At 26.7% G+C, this 21503-nt stretch overlaps 1 protein-coding gene across 1 annotated transcript in view; it reads left to right on the plus strand.

Moving 5' to 3' along the window:
- LOC142194227 (uncharacterized) overlaps positions 1-21503 on the plus strand; it is a 270460-nt gene that overhangs the window by 165825 nt on the left and 83132 nt on the right.

Raw genomic sequence — 21503 nt, forward strand, 5'->3', positions numbered from 1 at the left:
ATATATTATATATCCAGTGCACATATATTATAAATATCCAGTGCACATATATTATCTATCCAGTGCAAATATATTAAATATATCCAGTGCACATATATTATAGATCCAGGGCACATATATTAAATATCCAGTGCACATATATTATATATCCAGTGTACATATATTAAATATATCCAGTGCACAAATATTAAATATCCAGGGCACATGTATTAAAAATATATCCAGTGCACATATATTATATATCCAGTGCTCGTATATTAAATATATCCAGTGCACATATAATAAATATCCAGTGCACATATATTATATATATCCAGAGCACATATATTATATATCCAGTGCACATATATTATATATATCCAGTGCACATATATTATATATCCAGTGCACATATATTAAATATATCCAGTGCACATATATTATATATCCAGTGCACATATATTCTAAATACATCCAGTGCACATATATTATATATCCAGTGCACGTACATTATATATATCCAGTGCACATATATTATATATCCAGTGCACATATATTAAATATATCCAGTGCACATATATTATATATCCAGTGCACATATATTATAGATTCAGTGCACATATATTATATATATCCAGTGCACATATATTATATATCCAGTGCACATATATTATATATTTCCAGTGCACATATATTATAGATCCAGTGCACATATATTATATATATACAGTGCACATATATTACATATCCAGTGCATATATATTATATATATCCAGTACATTTATATTGTATATCCAGTGAACATAAATTATATATCCAGTGCACACATATTATATATATCCAGTGCACACATATTATATATATCCAGTGCACATATATGATATATATCTGGTGCACAAATATTATATATCCAGTGCACATATACTATATATATCCAGTGCAAATATATTATAGATCCAGTGCACATATATTATATATATCCGGTTCACATATATTATATATCCAGTGCACATATATTATATATATCCATCGCACATATATTATATATCCAGTGCACATATATTATATATCCAGTGCAAATATATTAAATATATCCAGTGCACAAATATTATAGATCCAGGGCACATATATTAAATATCCAGTGCACATATATTATATATCCAGTGTACATATATTAAATATATCCAGTGCACAAATATTAAATATCCAGGGCACATGTATTAAAAATATATCCAGTGCACATATATTATATATCCAGTGCTCGTATATTAAATATATCCAGTGCACATATAATAAATATCCAGTGCACATATATTATATATATCCAGAGCACATATATTATATATCCAGTGCACATATATTATATATATCCAGTGCACATATATTATATATCCAGTGCACATATATTAAATATATCCAGTGCACATATATTATATATCCAGTGCACATATATTCTAAATACATCCAGTGCACATATATTATATATCCAGTGCACGTACATTATATATATCCAGTGCACATATATTATATATCCAGTGCACATATATTAAATATATCCAGTGCACATATATTATATATCCAGTGCACATATATTATATATTTCCAGTGCACATATATTATAGATCCAGTGCACATATATTATATATATACAGTGCACATATATTACATATCCAGTGCATATATATTATATATATCCAGTACATTTATATTGTATATCCAGTGAACATAAATTATATATCCAGTGCACACATATTATATATATCCAGTGCACACATATTATATATATCCAGTGCACATATATGATATATATCTGGTGCACAAATATTATATATCCAGTGCACATATACTATATATATCCAGTGCAAATATATTATAGATCCAGTGCACATATATTATATATATCCGGTTCACATATATTATATATCCAGTGCACATATATTATATATATCCATCGCACATATATTATATATCCAGTGCACATATATTATATATCCAGTGCACATATATTATATATATCCAGTGCAGATATATTAAATATCCAGTGCACATATATTATATATTCAGTACATATATATTATATATATCCAGTACATTTATATTGTATATCCAGTGAACATAAATTATATATCCAGTGCACACATATTATATATATCCAGTGCACACATATTATATATATCCAGTGCACATATATTATATATATCTGGTGCACATATATTATATATCCAGTGCACATATACTATATATATCCAGTGCAAATATATTATAGATCCAGTGCACATATATTATATATATCCGGTGCACATATATTATATATCCAGTGCACATATATTATATATATCCATCGCACATATATTATATATCCAGTGCACATATATTATAAATATCCAGTGCACATATATTATCTATCCAGTGCAAATATATTAAATATATCCAGTGCACATATATTATAGATCCAGGGCACATATATTAAATATCCAGTGCACATATATTATATATCCAGTGTACATATATTAAATATATCCAGTGCACAAATATTAAATATCCAGGGCACATGTATTAAAAATATATCCAGTGCACATATATTATATATCCAGTGCTCGTATATTAAATATATCCAGTGCACATATAATAAATATCCAGTGCACATATATTATATATATCCAGAGCACATATATTATATATCCAGTGCACATATATTATATATATCCAGTGCACATATATTATATATCCAGTGCACATATATTAAATATATCCAGTGCACATATATTATATATCCAGTGCACATATATTCTAAATACATCCAGTGCACATATATTATATATCCAGTGCACGTACATTATATATATCCAGTGCACATATATTATATATCCAGTGCACATATATTAAATATATCCAGTGCACATATATTATATATCCAGTGCACATATATTATAGATTCAGTGCACATATATTATATATATCCAGTGCACATATATTATATATCCAGTGCACATATATTATATATTTCCAGTGCACATATATTATAGATCCAGTGCACATATATTATATATATACAGTGCACATATATTACATATCCAGTGCATATATATTATATATATCCAGTACATTTATATTGTATATCCAGTGAACATAAATTATATATCCAGTGCACACATATTATATATATCCAGTGCACACATATTATATATATCCAGTGCACATATATGATATATATCTGGTGCACAAATATTATATATCCAGTGCACATATACTATATATATCCAGTGCAAATATATTATAGATCCAGTGCACATATATTATATATATCCGGTTCACATATATTATATATCCAGCGCACATATATTATATATATCCATCGCACATATATTATATATCCAGTGCACATATATTATATATCCAGTGCACATATATTATATATATCCAGTGCAGATATATTAAATATCCAGTGCACATATATTCTAAATACATCCAGTGCACATATATTATATATCCAGTGCACGTATATTATATATATCCAGTGCACATATATCATATATCCAGTGCACATATATTATATATCCAGTGCACATATATTAAATATATCCAGTGCACATATATTATATATCCAGTGCACATATATTATAAATATCCAGTGCACATATATTATAGATTCAGTGCACATATATTATATATATCCAGTGCACATATATTATATATCCAGTGCACATATATTATATATATCCAGTGCACATATATTATAGATCCAGTGCACATATATTATATATATCCAGTACACATATATTATATATCCAGTGCACATATATTATATATATCCAGTGCACATATATTATATATTCAGTACATATATATTATATATATCCAGTACATTTATATTGTATATCCAGTGAACATAAATTATATATCCAGTGCACACATATTATATATATCCAGTGCACCCATATTATATATATCCAGTGCACATATATTATATATATCTGGTGCACATATATTATATATCCAGTGCACATATACTATATATATCCAGTGCAAATATATTATAGATCCAGTGCACATATATTATATATATCCGGTGCACATATATTATATATCCAGTGCACATATATTATATATATCCATCGCACATATATTATATATCCAGTGCACATATACTATATATATCCAGTGCAAATATATTATAGATCCAGTGCACATATATTATATATCCAGTGCACATATATTATCTATTCAGTGCAAATATATTAATTATATCTAGTGCTCATATATTATATATCCAGTGCACATATATTATATATATCCAGTGCACATATATTGAATGTCCAGTGCACATATATTATATATCCAGTGCACATGTATTTAATATATCCAGTGCACATATATTAAATATCAAGGGCACATATATTAAATATCCAGTGCACATATATTATATATCCATTGCACACATATAATATATATCCAGTGCACATATATTATATATATCCAGTGCACATGTATTAAATATTCAGTGCACATATATTATATATCCAGTGCACATATATTATCTATCCAGTGCAAATATATTAAATATATCCAGTGCACATATATTATAGATCCAGTGCACATATATAATATATATCCAGTGCACATATATTATAGATCCAGAGCAGATATATTATATATATCCAGTGCACATATATTAAATATCCAGGGCACATATATTAAAAATATATCCAGTGCACATATATTATATATCCAGTGCTCATATATTATATATATCCAGTGCACATATATTAAATATCCAGTGCACATATATTATATATATCCAGTGCACATATATTATATATCCAGTGCACATATATTATATATATCCAGTGCACATATATTAAATATCCAGTGCACATATATTCTAAATACATCCAGTGCACATATATTATACATCCAGTGCACATATATTATATATATCCAGTGCACATATATTATATATCCAGTGCACATATATTATATATATCCAGTGCACATATATTAAATATATCCAGTGCACATATATTATATATCCAGTGCACATATATTATAAATATCCAGTGCACATATATTATAGATTCAGTGCACATATATTATATATATCCATCGCACATATATTATATATCCAGTGCACATATATTAAATATCCAGTGCACATATATTAAATATATCCAGTGCACATATATTATATATCCAGTGCACATATATTATATATATCCAGTGCACATATATTAAATATCCAGTGCACATATATTCTAAATACATCCAGTGCACATATATTATATATCCAGTGCACGTATATTATATATATCCAGTGCACATATATCATATATCCAGTGCACATATATTATATATCCAGTGCACATATATTAAATATATCCAGTGCACATATATTATATATCAAGTGCACATATATTATAAATATCCAGTGCACATATATTATAGATTCAGTGCACATATATTATATATATCCAGTGCACATATATTATATATCCAGTGCACATATATTATATATATATCCAGTGCACATATATTATAGATCCAGTGCACATATATTATATATATCCAGTACACATATATTATATATCCAGTGCACATATATTATATATATCCAGTGCACATATATTATATATTCAGTGCATATATATTATATATATCCAGTACATTTATATTGTATATCCAGTGAACATAAATTATATATCCAGTGCACACATATTATATATATCCAGTGCACACATATTATATATATCCAGTGCACATATATTATATATATCTGGTGCACATATATTATATATCCAGTGCACATATACTATATATATCCAGTGCAAAAATATTATAGATCCAGTGCACATATATTATATATCCAGTGCACATATATTATCTATTCAGTGCAAATATATTAATTATATCCAGTGCTCATATATTATATATCCAGTGCACATATATTATATATATCCAGTGCACATATATTGAATATCCAGTGCACATATATTATATATATCCAGTGCACATATATTGAATATCCAGTGCACATATATTATATATCCAGTGCACATGTATTTAATATATCCAGTGCACATATATTAAATATCCAGGGCACATATATTAAATATCCAGTGGACATATACTATATATCCAGTGCACATATATTAAATATATCCAGTGCACATATATTAAATATCCAGGGCACATATATTAAACATATATCCAGTGCACATATATTATATATCCAGTGCACATATATTATATATATCTGGTGCACATATATTATATATCCAGTGCACTTATACTATATATATCCAGTGCAAATATATTATAGATCCAGTGCACATATATTATATATCCAGTGCACATATATTATCTATTCAGTGCAAATATATTAATTATATCTAGTGCTCATATATTATATATCCAGTGCACATATATTATATAGATCCAGTGCACATATATTACATATCCAGTGCACATATATTATATATATCCAGTGCACATATATTGTATATCCAGTGAACATAAATTATATATCCAGTGCACACATTTTATATATATTTCCAATACACATATATTATATATATCCGGTGCACATATATTATTGATCCAGTGCACATATATAATATATATCCAGTGCACATATATTATAGATCCAGAGCACATATATTATATATATATCCAGTGCACATATATTAAATATTTCCAGTGCAAATATATTAAATATATCCAGTGCACATATATATCAAATATATAATATCCACATATATTCTAAATACATCTAGTGCACATATATTATATATCCAGTGCACGTATATTATATATATCCAGTGCACATATATCATATATCCAGTGCACATATATTATATATCCAGTGTACATATATTATATATATCCAGTACACATATATTATATATTCAGTGCATATATATTATATATATCCAGTACAATTATATTGTATATCCAGTGAACATAAATTATATATCCAGTGCACACATATTATATATATCCAGTGCACACATATTATATATATCCAGTGCACATATATTATATATATCTGGTGCACATATATTATATATCCAGTGCACATATACTATATATATCCAGTGCAAATATATTATAGATCCAGTGCACATATATTATATATCCAGTGCACATATATTATCTATTCAGTGCAAATATATTAATTATATCCAGTGCTCATATATTATATATCCAGTGCTCATATATTTTATATATCCAGTGCACATATATTGAATATCCAGTGCACATATATTACATATCCAGTGCACATGTATTAAATATATCCAGTGCACATATATTAAATATCCAGGGCACATATATTAAATATCCAGTGCATATATATTATATATCCAGTGCACATTAATTAAATATCCAGGGCACATATATTAAAAATATATCCAGTGCACATATATTATATATCCAGTGCTCATATATTATATATATCCAGTGCACATATATTAAATATCCAGTGCACATATATTATCTATTCAGTGCAAATATATTAATTATATCCAGTGCTCATATATTATATATCCAGTGCACATATATTATATATATCCAGTGCACATATATTATCTATCCAGTGCAAATATATTAAATATATCCAGTGCACATATATTATAGATCCAGTGCACATATATTATATATATCCAGTGCACATATATTGTATATCCAGTGCACGTATATTATATATCCAGTGCACATGTATTAAATATATCCAGTGCACATATATTATATATCCAGTGCACATATATTATATATATCTGGTGCACATATATTATATATCCAGTGCACTTATACTATATATATCCAGTGCAAATATATTATAGATCCAGTGCACATATATTATATATCCAGTGCACATATATTATCTATTCAGTGCAAATATATTAATTATATCTAGTGCTCATATATTATATATCCAGTGCACATATATTATATAGATCCAGTGCACATATATTACATATCCAGTGCACATATATTATATATATCCAGTGCACATATATTGTATATCCAGTGAACATAAATTATATATCCAGTGCACACATTTTATATATATTTCCAATACACATATATTATATATATCCGGTGCACATATATTATTGATCCAGTGCACATATATAATATATATCCAGTGCACATATATTATAGATCCAGAGCACATATATTATATATATATCCAGTGCACATATATTAAATATATCCAGTGCAAATATATTAAATATATCCAGTGCACATATATATCAAATATATAATATCCACATATATTCTAAATACATCTAGTGCACATATATTATATATCCAGTGCACGTATATTATATATATCCAGTGCACATATATCATATATCCAGTGCACATATATTATATATCCAGTGTACATATATTATATATATCCAGTGCACATATATTATATATTCTGTGCATATATATTATATATATCCAGTACAATTATATTGTATATCCAGTGAACATAAATTATATATCCAGTGCACACATATTATATATATCCAGTGCACACATATTATATATATCCAGTGCACATATATTATATATATCTGGTGCACATATATTATATATCCAGTGCACATATACTATATATATCCAGTGCAAATATATTATAGATCCAATGCACATATATTATATATCCAGTGCACATATATTATCTATTCAGTGCAAATATATTAATTATATCCAGTGCTCATATATTATATATCCAGTGCTCATATATTTTATATATCCAGTGCACATATATTGAATATCCAGTGCACATATATTACATATCCAGTGCACATGTATTAAATATATCCAGTGCACATATATTAAATATCCAGGGCACATATATTAAATATCCAGTGCATATATATTATATATCCAGTGCACATATATTAAATATCCAGGGCACATATATTAAAAATATATCCAGTGCACATATATTATATATCCAGTGCTCATATATTATATATATCCAGTGCACATATATTAAATATCCAGTGCACATATATTATCTATTCAGTGCAAATATATTAATTATATCCAGTGCTCATAAATTATATATCCAGTGCACATATATTATCTATCCAGTGCAAATATATTAAATATATCCAGTGCACATATATTATAGATCCAGTGCACATATATTATATATATCCAGTGCACATATATTGTATATCCAGTGCACGTATATTATATATCCAGTGCACATGTATTAAATATATCCAGTGCACATATATTAAATATCCAGGGCACATATATTAAATATCAAGTGCACATATATTATATATCCAGTGCACATATATTAAATATATCCAGTGCACAAATATTAAATATCCAGTGCACATATATTAAATATATCCAGTGCACATATATTATATATCCAGTGCTCGTATATTAAATATATCCAGTGCACATATAATAAATATCCAGTGCACATATATTATATATATCCAGAGCACATATATTATATATCCAGTGCACATATATTATATATATCCAGTGCACATATATTATATATCCAGTGCACATATATTAAATATATCCAGTGCACATATATTATATATCCAGTGCACATATATTCTAAATACATCCAGTGCACATATATTATATATCCAGTGCACGTACATTATATATATCCAGTGCACATATATTATATATCCAGTGCACATATATTAAATATATCCAGTGCACATATATTATATATCCAGTGCACATATATTATAGATTCAGTGCACATATATTATATATATATCCAGTGCACATATATTATATATCCAGTGCACATATATTATATATTTCCAGTGCACATATATTATAGATCCAGTGCACATATATTATATATATACAGTGCACATATATTACATATCCAGTGCATATATATTATATATATCCAGTACATTTATATTGTATATCCAGTGAACATAAATTATATATCCAGTGCACACATATTATATATATCCAGTGCACACATATTATATATATCCAGTGCACATATATGATATATATCTGGTGCACAAATATTATATATCCAGTGCACATATACTATATATATCCAGTGCAAATATATTATAGATCCAGTGCACATATATTATATATATCCGGTTCACATATATTATATATCCAGTGCACATATATTATATATATCCATCGCACATATATTATATATCCAGTGCACATATATTATATATCCAGTGCACATATATTATATATATCCAGTGCAGATATATTAAATATCCAGTGCACATATATTCTAAATACATCCAGTGCACATATATTATATATCCAGTGCACGTATATTATATATATCCAGTGCACATATATCATATATCCAGTGCACATATATTATATATCCAGTGCACATATATTAAATATATCCAGTGCACATATATTATATATCCAGTGCACATATATTATAAATATCCAGTGCACATATATTATAGATTCAGTGCACATATATTATATATATCCAGTGCACATATATTATATATCCAGTGCACATATATTATATATATCCAGTGCACATATATTATAGATCCAGTGCACATATATTATATATATCCAGTACACATATATTATATATCCAGTGCACATATATTATATATATCCAGTGCACATATATTATATATTCAGTACATATATATTATATATATCCAGTACATTTATATTGTATATCCAGTGAACATAAATTATATATCCAGTGCACACATATTATATATATCCAGTGCACACATATTATATATATCCAGTGCACATATATTATATATATCTGGTGCACATATATTATATATCCAGTGCACATATACTATATATATCCAGTGCAAATATATTATAGATCCAGTGCACATATATTATATATATCCGGTGCACATATATTATATATCCAGTGCACATATATTATATATATCCATCGCACATATATTATATATCCAGTGCACATATATTATAAATATCCAGTGCACATATATTATCTATCCAGTGCAAATATATTAAATATATCCAGTGCACATATATTATAGATCCAGGGCACATATATTAAATATCCAGTGCACATATATTATATATCCAGTGTACATATATTAAATATATCCAGTGCACAAATATTAAATATCCAGGGCACATGTATTAAAAATATATCCAGTGCACATATATTATATATCCAGTGCTCGTATATTAAATATATCCAGTGCACATATAATAAATATCCAGTGCACATATATTATATATATCCAGAGCACATATATTATATATCCAGTGCACATATATTATATATATCCAGTGCACATATATTATATATCCAGTGCACATATATTAAATATATCCAGTGCACATATATTATATATCCAGTGCACATATATTCTAAATACATCCAGTGCACATATATTATATATCCAGTGCACGTACATTATATATATCCAGTGCACATATATTATATATCCAGTGCACATATATTAAATATATCCAGTGCACATATATTATATATCCAGTGCACATATATTATAGATTCAGTGCACATATATTATATATATCCAGTGCACATATATTATATATCCAGTGCACATATATTATATATTTCCAGTGCACATATATTATAGATCCAGTGCACATATATTATATATATACAGTGCACATATATTACATATCCAGTGCATATATATTATATATATCCAGTACATTTATATTGTATATCCAGTGAACATAAATTATATATCCAGTGCACACATATTATATATATCCAGTGCACACATATTATATATATCCAGTGCACATATATGATATATATCTGGTGCACAAATATTATATATCCAGTGCACATATACTATATATATCCAGTGCAAATATATTATAGATCCAGTGCACATATATTATATATATCCGGTTCACATATATTATATATCCAGCGCACATATATTATATATATCCATCGCACATATATTATATATCCAGTGCACATATATTATATATCCAGTGCACATATATTATATATATCCAGTGCAGATATATTAAATATCCAGTGCACATATATTCTAAATACATCCAGTGCACATATATTATATATCCAGTGCACGTATATTATATATATCCAGTGCACATATATCATATATCCAGTGCACATATATTATATATCCAGTGCACATATATTAAATATATCCAGTGCACATATATTATATATCCAGTGCACATATATTATAAATATCCAGTGCACATATATTATAGATTCAGTGCACATATATTATATATATCCAGTGCACATATATTATATATCCAGTGCACATATATTATATATATCCAGTGCACATATATTATAGATCCAGTGCACATATATTATATATATCCAGTACACATATATTATATATCCAGTGCACATATATTATATATATCCAGTGCACATATATTATATATTCAGTACATATATATTATATATATCCAGTACATTTATATTGTATATCCAGTGAACATAAATTATATATCCAGTGCACACATATTATATATATCCAGTGCACCCATATTATATATATCCAGTGCACATATATTATATATATCCGGTGCACATATATTATATATCCAGTGCACATATACTATATATATCCAGTGCAAATATATTATAGATCCAGTGCACATATATTATATATATCCGGTGCACATATATTATATATCCAGTGCACATATATTATATATATCCATCGCACATATATTATATATCCAGTGCACATATACTATATATATCCAGTGCAAATATATTATAGATCCAGTGCACATATATTATATATCCAGTGCACATATATTATCTATTCAGTGCAAATATATTAATTATATCTAGTGCTCATATATTATATATCCAGTGCACATATATTATATATATCCAGTGCACATATATTGAATGTCCAGTGCACATATATTATATATCCAGTGCACATGTATTTAATATATCCAGTGCACATATATTAAATATCAAGGGCACATATATTAAATATCCAGTGCACATATATTATATATCCATTGCACACATATAATATATATCCAGTGCACATATATTATATATATCCAGTGCACATGTATTAAATATTCAGTGCACATATATTATATATCCAGTGCACATATATTATCTATCCAGTGCAAATATATTAAATATATCCAGTGCACATATATTATAGATCCAGTGCACATATATAATATATATCCAGTGCACATATATTATAGATCCAGAGCAGATATATTATATATATCCAGTGCACATATATTAAATATCCAGGGCACATATATTAAAAATATATCCAGTGCACATATATTATATATCCAGTGCTCATATATTATATATATCCAGTGCACATATATTAAATATCCAGTGCACATATATTATATATATCCAGTGCACATATATTATATATCCAGTGCACATATATTATATATATCCAGTGCACATATATTAAATATCCAGTGCACATATATTCTAAATACATCCAGTGCACATATATTATACATCCAGTGCACATATATTATATATATCCAGTGCACATATATTATATATCCAGTGCACATATATTATATATATCCAGTGCACATATATTAAATATATCCAGTGCACATATATTATATATCCAGTGCACATATATTATAAATATCCAGTGCACATATATTATAGATTCAGTGCACATATATTATATATATCCATCGCACATATATTATATATCCAGTGCACATATATTAAATATCCAGTGCACATATATTAAATATATCCAGTGCACATATATTATATATCCAGTGCACATATATTATATATATCCAGTGCACATATATTAAATATCCAGTGCACATATATTCTAAATACATCCAGTGCACATATATTATATATCCAGTGCACGTATATTATATATATCCAGTGCACATATATCATATATCCAGTGCACATATATTATATATCCAGTGCACATATATTAAATATATCCAGTGCACATATATTATATATCAAGTGCACATATATTATAAATATCCAGTGCACATATATTATAGATTCAGTGCACATATATTATATATATCCAGTGCACATATATTATATATCCAGTGCACATATATTATATATATATCCAGTGCACATATATTATAGATCCAGTGCACATATATTATATATATCCAGTACACATATATTATATATCCAGTGCACATATATTATATATATCCAGTGCACATATATTATATATTCAGTGCATATATATTATATATATCCAGTACATTTATATTGTATATCCAGTGAATATAAATTATATATCCAGTGCACACATATTATATATATCCAGTGCACACATATTATATATATCCAGTGCACATATATTATATATATCTGGTGCACATATATTATATATCCAGTGCACATATACTATATATATCCAGTGCAAAAATATTATAGATCCAGTGCACATATATTATATATCCAGTGCACATATATTATCTATTCAGTGCAAATATATTAATTATATCCAGTGCTCATATATTATATATCCAGTGCACATATATTATATATATCCAGTGCACATATATTGAATATCCAGTGCACATATATTATATATCCAGTGCACATGTATTTAATATATCCAGTGCACATATATTAAATATCCAGGGCACATATATTAAATATCCAGTGGACATATACTATATATCCAGTGCACATATATTAAATATATCCAGTGCACATATATTAAATATCCAGGGCACATATATTAAAAATATATCCAGTGCACATATATTATATATCCAGTGCTCATATATTATATATCCAGTGCTCATATATTTTATATATCCAGTGCACATATATTGAATATCCAGTGCACATATATTACATATCCAGTGCACATGTATTAAATATATCCAGTGCACATATATTAAATATCCAGGGCACATATATTAAATATCCAGTGCATATATATTATATATCCAGTGCACATTAATTAAATATCCAGGGCACATATATTAAAAATATATCCAGTGCACATATATTATATATCCAGTGCTCATATATTATATATATCCAGTGCACATATATTAAATATCCAGTGCACATATATTATCTATTCAGTGCAAATATATTAATTATATCCAGTGCTCATATATTATATATCCAGTGCACATATATTATATATATCCAGTGCACATATATTATCTATCCAGTGCAAATATATTAAATATATCCAGTGCACATATATTATAGATCCAGTGCACATATATTATATATATCCAGTGCACATATATTGTATATCCAGTGCACGTATATTATATATCCAGTGCACATGTATTAAATATATCCAGTGCACATATATTATATATCCAGTGCACATATATTATATATATCTGGTGCACATATATTATATATCCAGTGCACTTATACTATATATATCCAGTGCAAATATATTATAGATCCAGTGCACATATATTATATATCCAGTGCACATATATTATCTATTCAGTGCAAATATATTAATTATATCTAGTGCTCATATATTATATATCCAGTGCACATATATTATATAGATCCAGTGCACATATATTACATATCCAGTGCACATATATTATATATATCCAGTGCACATATATTGTATATCCAGTGAACATAAATTATATATCCAGTGCACACATTTTATATATATTTCCAATACACATATATTATATATATCCGGTGCACATATATTATTGATCCAGTGCACATATATAATATATATCCAGTGCACATATATTATAGATCCAGAGCACATATATTATATATATATCCAGTGCACATATATTAAATATATCCAGTGCAAATATATTAAATATATCCAGTGCACATATATATCAAATATATAATATCCACATATATTCTAAATACATCTAGTGCACATATATTATATATCCAGTGCACGTATATTATATATATCCAGTGCACATATATCATATATCCAGTGCACATATATTATATATCCAGTGTACATATATTATATATATCCAGTGCACATATATTATATATTCTGTGCATATATATTATATATATCCAGTACAATTATATTGTATATCCAGTGAACATAAATTATATATCCAGTGCACACATATTATATATATCCAGTGCACACATATTATATATATCCAGTGCACATATATTATATATATCTGGTGCACATATATTATATATCCAGTGCACATATACTATATATATCCAGTGCAAATATATTATAGATCCAATGCACATATATTATATATCCAGTGCACATATATTATCTATTCAGTGCAAATATATTAATTATATCCAGTGCTCATATATTATATATCCAGTGCTCATATATTTTATATATCCAGTGCACATATATTGAATATCCAGTGCACATATATTACATATCCAGTGCACATGTATTAAATATATCCAGTGCACATATATTAAATATCCAGGGCACATATATTAAATATCCAGTGCATATATATTATATATCCAGTGCACATATATTAAATATCCAGGGCACATATATTAAAAATATATCCAGTGCACATATATTATATATCCAGTGCTCATATATTATATATATCCAGTGCACATATATTAAATATCCAGTGCACATATATTATCTATTCAGTGCAAATATATTAATTATATCCAGTGCTCATATATTATATATCCAGTGCACATATATTATATATATCCAGTGCACATATATTATCTATCCAGTGCAAATATATTAAATATATCCAGTGCACATATATTATAGATCCAGTGCACATATATTATATATATCCAGTGCACATATATTGTATATCCAGTGCACGTATATTATATATCCAGTGCACATGTATTAAATATATCCAGTGCACATATATTAAATATCCAGGGCACATATATTAAATATCAAGTGCACATATATTATATATCCAGTGCACATATATTAAATATATCCAGTGCACATATATTAAATATCCAGGGCACATATATTAAAAATATATCCAGTGCACATATATTATATATCCAGTGCTCATATATTATATATATCCAGTGCACATATATTAAATATCCAGTGCACATATATTATATATATCCAGTGCACATATATTATATATCCAGTGCACATATATTATATATATCCAGTGCACATATATTAAATATCCAGTGCACATATATTCTAAATACATCCAGTGCACATATATTATATATCCAGTGCACGTATATTATATATATCCAGTGCACATATATCATATATCCAGTGCACATATATTATATATCCAGTGCACATATATTAAATATATCCAGTGCACATATATTAAATATCCAGGGCACATATATTAAAAATATATCCAGTGCACATATATTATATATCCAGTGCTCATATATTATATATATCCAGTGCACATATATTAAATATCCAGTGCACATATATTATATATATCCAGTGCACATATATTATATATCCAGTGCACATATATTATATATATCCAGTGCACATATATTAAATATCCAGTGCACATATATTCTAAATACATCCAGTGCACATATATTATATATCCAGTGCACGTATATTATATATATCCAGTGCACATATATCATATATCCAGTGCACATATATTATATATCCAGTGCGCATATATTAAATATATTCAGTGCACATATATTATATATATCCAGTGCACATATATTATATATCCAGTGCACATATATTATATATATCCAGTGCACATATATTATAGATCCAGTACACATATATTATATATATCCAGTACACATATATTATATATCCAGTGCACATATATTATATATATCTAGTGCACATATATTATATATTCAGTGCATATATATTATATATATCCAGTACATTTATATTGTATATCCAGTGAACATAAATTATATATCCAGTGCACACATATTATATATATCCAGTGCACACATATTATATATATCCAGTGCACATATATTATATATATCTGGTGCACATATATTATATATCCAGTGCACATATATTATATATATCCAGTGCACATATATTGAATGTCCAGTGCACATATATTATATATCCAGTGCATATGTATTTAATATATCCAGTGCACATATATTAAATATCAAGGGCACATATATTAAATATCCAGTGCACATATATTATATATCCATTGCACACATATAATATATATCCAGTGCACATATATTATATATATCCAGTGCACATGTATTAAATATTCAGTGCACATATATTATATATCCAGTGCACATATATTATCTATCCAGTGCAAATATATTAAATATATCCAGTGCACATATATTATAGATCCAGTGCACATATATAATATATATCCAGTGCACATATATTATAGATCCAGAGCACATATATTATATATATCCAGTGCACATATATTAAATATCCAGGGCACATATATTAAAAATATATCCAGTGCACATATATTATATATCCAGTGCTCATATATTATATATATCCAGTGCACATATATTAAATATCCAGTGCACATATATTATATATATCCAGTGCACATATATTATATATCCAGTGCACATATATTATATATATCCAGTGCACATATATTAAATATATCCAGTGCACATATATTATATATCCAGTGCACATATATTATAAATATCCAGTGCACATATATTATAGATTCAGTGCACATATATTATATATATCCATCGCACATATATTATATATCCAGTGCACATATATTAAATATCCAGTGCACATATATTAAATACATCCAGTGCACATATATTATATATCCAGTGCACATATATTATATATATCCAGTGCACATATATTAAATATCCAGTGCACATATATTCTAAATACATCCAGTGCACATATATTATATATCCAGTGCACGTATATTATATATATATCCAGTGCACATATATCATATATCCAGTGCACATATATTATATATCCAGTGCACATATATTATATAGATCCAGTGCACATATATTACATATCCAGTGCACATATATTATATATATCCAGTGCACATATATTGTATATCCATTGAACATAAATTATATATCCAGTGCACACATTTTATATATATTTCCAATACACATATATTATATATATCCGGTGCACATATATTATTGATCCAGTGCACATATATAATATATATCCAGTGCACATATATTATAGATCCAGAGCACATATATTATATATATATCCAGTGCACATATATTTAATATATCCAGTGCAAATATATTAAATATATCCAGTGCACATATATATCAAATATATAATATCCACATATATTCTAAATACATCTAGTGCACATATATTATATATCCAGTGCACGTATATTATATATATCCAGTGCACATATATCATATATCCAGTGCACATATATTATATATCCAGTGTACATATATTATATATATCCAGTGCACATATATTATATATTCAGTGCATATATATTATATATATCCAGTACAATTATATTGTATATCCAGTGAACATAAATTATATATCCAGTGCACACATATTATATATATCCAGTGCACACATATTATATATATCCAGTGCACATATATTATATATATCTGGTGCACATATATTATATATCCAGTGCACATATACTATATATATCCAGTGCAAATATATTATAGATCCAGTGCACATATATTATATATCCAGTGCACATATATTATCTATTCAGTGCAAATATATTAATTATATCCAGTGCTCATATATTATATATCCAGTGCTCATATATTTTATATATCCAGTGCACATATATTGAATATCCAGTGCACATATATTACATATCCAGTGCACATGTATTAAATATATCCAGTGCACATATATTAAATATCCAGGGCACATATATTAAATATCCAGTGCATATATATTATATATCCAGTGCACATATATTAAATATCCAGGGCACATATATTAAAAATATATCCAGTGTACATATATTATATATCCAGTGCTCATATATTATATATATCCAGTGCACATATATTAAATATCCAGTGCACATATATTATCTATTCAGTGCAAATATATTAATTATATCCAGTGCTCATATATTATATATCCAGTGCTCATATATTATATATCCAGTGCACATATATTATATATATCCAGTGCACATATATTATCTATCCAGTGCAAATATATTAAATATATCCAGTGCACATATATTATAGATCCAGTGCACATATATTATATATATCCAGTGCACATATATTGTATATCCAGTGCACGTATATTATATATCCAGTGCACATGTATTAAATATATCCAGTGCACATATATTATATATCCAGTGCACATATATTATATATATCTGGTGCACATATATTATATATCCAGTGCACTTATACTATATATATCCAGTGCAAATATATTATAGATCCAGTGCACATATATTATATATCCAGTGCACATATATTATCTATTCAGTGCAAATATATTAATTATATCTAGTGCTCATATATTATATATCCAGTGCACATATATTATATAGATCCAGTGCACATATATTACATATCCAGTGCACATATATTATTTATATCCAGTGCACATATATTGTATATCCAGTGAACATAAATTATATATCCAGTGCACACATTTTATATATATTTCCAATACACATATATTATATATATCCGGTGCACATATATTATTGATCCAGTGCACATATATAATATATATCCAGTGCACATATATTATAGATCCAGAGCACATATATTATATATATATATCCAGTGCACATATATTAAATATATCCAGTGCAAATATATTAAATATATCCAGTGCACATATATATCAAATATATAATATCCACATATATTCTAAATACATCTAGTGCACATATATTATATATCCAGTGCACGTATATTATATATATCCAGTGCACATATATCATATATCCAGTGCACATATATTATATATCCAGTGTACATATATTATATATATCCAGTGCACATATATTATATATTCAGTGCATATATATTATATATATCCAGTACAATTATATTGTATATCCAGTGAACATAAATTATATATCCAGTGCACACATATTATATATATCCAGTGCACACATATTATATATATCCAGTGCACATATATTATATATATCTGGTGCACATATATTATATATCCAGTGCACATATACTATATATATCCAGTGCAAATATATTATAGATCCAATGCACATATATTATATATCCAGTGCACATATATTATCTATTCAGTGCAAATATATTAATTATATCCAGTGCTCATATATTATATATCCAGTGCTCATATATTTTATATATCCAGTGCACATATATTGAATATCCAGTGCACATATATTACATATCCAGTGCACATGTATTAAATATATCCAGTGCACATATATTAAATATCCAGGGCACATATATTAAATATCCAGTGCATATATATTATATATCCAGTGCACATATATTAAATATCCAGGGCACATATATTAAAAATATATCCAGTGCACATATATTATATATCCAGTGCTCATATATTATATATATCCAGTGCACATATATTAAATATCCAGTGCACATATATTAT

This window comes from Leptodactylus fuscus, chromosome 2, assembly GCF_031893055.1.
Source record: "Leptodactylus fuscus isolate aLepFus1 chromosome 2, aLepFus1.hap2, whole genome shotgun sequence".
Taxonomy (NCBI): Eukaryota; Metazoa; Chordata; class Amphibia; order Anura; family Leptodactylidae; genus Leptodactylus; species Leptodactylus fuscus.